The sequence below is a fragment of the Cricetulus griseus genome, assembly GCF_003668045.3.
Source record: "Cricetulus griseus strain 17A/GY chromosome 1 unlocalized genomic scaffold, alternate assembly CriGri-PICRH-1.0 chr1_0, whole genome shotgun sequence".
Classification (NCBI taxonomy): Eukaryota; Metazoa; Chordata; class Mammalia; order Rodentia; family Cricetidae; genus Cricetulus; species Cricetulus griseus.
Window position 1 is genome coordinate 106,846,148 of NW_023276806.1, and position 4,637 is coordinate 106,850,784.

General features: G+C 37.2%; 1 pseudogene; it reads right to left on the reverse strand.

Moving 5' to 3' along the window:
• Positions 1 to 409: 409 nt before the first annotated feature.
• LOC100770538 lies at positions 410 to 2,542 on the reverse strand (annotated as a pseudogene).
• Positions 2,543 to 4,637: the final 2,095 nt, after the last annotated feature.

The following is a 4,637-nucleotide window of genomic DNA, read 5'->3' on the forward strand; positions in this document are numbered from 1 at the left end:
GGAGAGGGAGAGGGAGAGTCAGAGAGACAGGAGACACAGAGAGGTGGGGGTGGGAACGGGGTATGTTTGTGCTTTCACAGAAGGAATGTGCCTGTCATAGGACATTTAGCAGTCTCTGAGACTGTTAGGATCCGGTGCGTATGTAAGGAGCCGTTGGAAGCTGTGCGCATGCGCACTAGGTAACTTTGTAACTTTCCTGCCCTTAGTCTCTGCCCCTCCCGTGACGTCATATGGTTCGATCAGCTGACGTCACATGGTCCAAGGGTTTCAGCCAGTTAGAGTGTAACACTCCTGAGGTGACGGTTGCCAGCCTATATAAGGAGGGGTTTTGGGCGTTCAGGGTCTCCATTTTGTAAGCTTATCCTCTTCCTCTCAAGAGGCATTAAAGCTTTACTGCAGAAGGATCCTGATTAGTGTCCCCGTGTCGTTTTTGCTGGCGAGGCGGTTAGCGTGGGACATGAGACAAGGTCTTTCTTCTCTCTGTGGCCATAGTACATAATGCATAATCCAGCTTCAGGCCAAATCTTTTGCCTTCACCTCCCATCTCCTTGTAATTAGAGATGTAAATAGTGGCATCTGGATTTTTATATGAATTCTGGGGATTGAAGTGAAGTATTGAGGCTATGTGGCAGGCTTGTCCAGCAGTGTTACCTGATAAAACATCTCATTGGTCTCAGTTATTCTTAATCTTTTATATGGCTATTGTATGACACATTTCAGTTTTACCCATTTATTGCTTTGCTTTGTGATTTGCAATTAGAGATTGATACAGTCATTTACTTGGAATGTTTTAGTGTGTACAGGATAAATTTCCTGACATGTCACATAGACCTAGTGAATTTATTTGAGAATATTTCTCTTTTTTTACATATAAACCAATTTATTAACCATATAAAATTTTTATCTGAGATACTTAGTCAATCCAACAGATTCACTGGATGTTTTTCAAATGAAGAAATCCACAGGTCAAGGTTGTCTGAACAGAGGTGCAACAAGTATGTCTGTGGTTGCCTTTAATTACATATGGTGCCTGTGAACCTGAATGTCCATAAAATTTAAGAAAAGCATAGGTGCTACTCATTTGAATCAAGTAATCACAGCAGATTCTATTCAATTGATACATTAGGCAATAACATTATTCTTTTTCAAATTATTTCCAGCTGCATGTCTACTTAAGGAACTAACTATTCAAAGGGAGCCACAAAAATCACTGTGAACCTAGGCAAATGAAAGTGTGCTAATATTTTTAAATGCAATCTATTACAATAATTCTTTCCTGCCATCCAATATTGCATAGCCTCTGTATCCACACTAAACTCATGACAAGCAGTCCATCATATTTTATGAATTAATCATGTTTATTAGAATTATCATGCAACTGTCAGTGATATAAAAATGTTCCTGTTGTTCTATTAAAGTAGATGGGAAATATATTTATTAACAAAATTTGAAAGGAAAAAATAAAATAAAGGTATTGTTTTTTTAATATGGCAGTGAATTTCTTTTAATCAAAGACAATCATGACAAGTACATTAACTATCAAAAGCTACATTTTACTAAACAATCTTCATCTTTAAAAACATTTAATCATACACATATACAATATATGCTTCTTTCCTTTCAGGATTTCACTATTGCTTTCAGTTCTTCAGCAGGCATCAGGCACATAATCGCTGTTGGCTGTGACTCATCAAGATCACAGGCTTAGAAATCTCAAAGGTCTTCACAATCTCCTCCCAGTCATGGTGACTCAGGGCTATAATTCCTTGACTCCTAATTCTTGTGTTTTGTTCAATTCCATCACTTTCTTCATTAATCACGGGCTCTATTATTTGTAGTCGGTCTGGTCAAGTCTTATTCTTGCAAAACCATCCTGTATAATGAAGGAATCATGAAAAATGTTTACCAATGTATGGGGGAAAGAATGTGGATCAACCACAAAATCAAAAATGGACATTGGAGTATCAGGGTTTTCTCTAAGTATGTCTGCAACAACCCCAAGATCCCTTCTACTTCTTTTTTCAGTTGCTTCTTGATGAGATTCTTCCATGCCTTTCAACTGAGCAGGCATTGCCCTCTGCTCTTCTATCATGCGAGGTTGTCTTGGGCAATCAGTTCGTGGCTTTGGCACAGTGACTTCTCCATATATTGAACCCAACAGAAAGTGGAATGTATGAGTTTTATTAAAGGTGTTTTCTGCTGTTTTGCCTTATATTTTCCAGGAGCCATAGACAATTAATTCAATATCATTTTTGTCTTCATCACTGATGAATTCTTCAGCTTCTAGCAGATTTACACCCATATGTGTCAGTAGAGTGTCAACATATCTTAACATATCAAATGAGCTTAGATCAGAGCACAGATGCTTGGCTTTCTCTTTGCCCAAGTCTGAAGCTAGAACAAGAAACTGGGCATCTAGACCTGCTTCTCTTGCTCTTGATACTTCATTAAACATAGTGTTGTCCTCTTCAAGGACTTCTGTTAAATTCTCACCGGCATTCAGTATGTCCTCCTGGTTTTCCGAGGCCAAAGATAGAAGTTTTCACCACTAGCTCGACATTTTTAGGCGGGTTCTGGGGTTTTTCACACTTGCAAGAGAAGCACTTGCGACTCAGCCATACCCCCAACTTGAACTTTTTAACAGAAAGACTTGCTCCTTGTGATGTTAATCCAACCGGACTCTACAGCGCCTGCATATTGGTGCTGGATTAAGAACCGGTTGTCAAATTTAACAAATAACAGGGTCACATGGAGATCCAGGCAATAAACACATTGGCCTATCGAGCATTTCTAAAACAGGGCCAAGTCTAATGGTTTTGAATAGCATCCTTTTTATGAATTAGGAGGCATACTGAAAGTCCTTTGATAAGACGTTGAAAGCAATAACATCAATAAGTCTATAATAGAGGCTTAAGAAAGTGCCTGCTTGAGTGGAGGGAAAGGAAATGTGAGCTCAGTATTCAAGGAGATTTTAAGAAAAGCAGCCAGTCTTTCAAGAAGTATTTCATGATATAAAATACCCAATGCAATATCCTAACTGTTCCTTCCATTCTGACAGGTTACCTGACAAGCTGGTACCTATTAGGGAGTAAAAACTGAATGAGAAAATTCTATGTCCCTCCTGCAAGTAAATATGGCTGAAATGTAAATTATTGAGGTTTGAAAGTTATCTAATTTATTTCAATGAATATACAAATATAAAAACTACTTGCACATATATTCTCTCACAGGCTCCAGGCTCTGGTATACTGTGGTAAATATGAGTTCCCAGATTACCTTACCAGGGTCCCTTTCCTCTGTTTTCCTTTACCAGATATTATCTGCACTTTAGTGGATGGCTGTATGTTTGTATAGTGGTTATAGAATACCTATTTCCTGACAAAACACAGAACTTTCTGCTATTTTTTGAAGTGCAATGACATTTCTACAATGAGTTTTTTTTTTGCAGAAATTCTCAGAAAGGACCTGCATCCAAATTAATATTCTTCAAGGCTGCTTAACTCATGAGAAAATCAGTGGTGTGGAGAGGTCAGGGTGATACAGGTCCAAATCCTTTAAACAGTCATTTATTTTCCACATTTTTGTGAGTATTAGGCAAATTCTTTGGGTGATGTACAGAATTCTAGCTTTCAAAAAACTAAATGATAAGAATCTAGGACTTGTAGTTGAGATTTCTCTGATGTAAATAAGCCGTTTGCTTGATGGACACAAGTTTCTTGATTTATGACTTTCTTTATTCTTCTGTTATTAAAAGTTGATAAAACTGTATCCATTTTGGCATGTAGTATTTGTAGTTCTATGATTCTGAGTATGCTGGCTATGATCACTCATATTTTTCTCTGGAATATACTCTTTCTAATTATTTCTTACATAAAACCTATGAGGTTTTGTTTGTTTTGTTTTGCATATTTGGATTTTAAACTTTTCTAAGCATGCCATAATGTGCACACTTTCTCTTAGACTTAGAATAACATACATATTCTCCTCACATCTTATAATTAAACTTAGTTATCATAGTTTAGTAATTATTTTATTAAAAACACAAATAATTTATATTTAAGATAATATGTAGCTATGTCTTCACTGAACCTAACTGTTGTGGTATTTCCTGCTTGGTTCTGCAGCCATCTTGCCCCAAAGAAGCACATGAGACTCATATTAATTATGAATTTGTTGGCTTCTAGCTAGGGCTACTTATTTGCTAGCTCTGTTTTAATTATTAACCCATTTCTACCAATCTATGTATTGCCACAAGGCTGTGGCTTACACAATAATTCCCTGCATGGTGTTACTCCTCCAGCAGCCTCCAGCAGCCTACATGGTGACTGACTCTGCCAAACTTTAGCAGAATCCTTCATGTCTCCTGGTTCTACCTATCATTATGCCTCTTTGGACTCAGTGATTTTTCATCAACCAATAAGAGTAACATATGTACAGAAGACATCCCCATCACCTAACAGATAAAAGTAGATACTGTTTTGTGTTTAGCACTTTTCTCTGCCTCCTTCAGTCTGAGTTCTATGGAGATTGACTTCTTGCCTCATGATTCAGTTTCCATGTCTTTACAATAAGAATGTTAATATTAAACCTTTGTGGTGGTCATGTATAGTAAAAGAAATTTGACTATAAAATTGTTT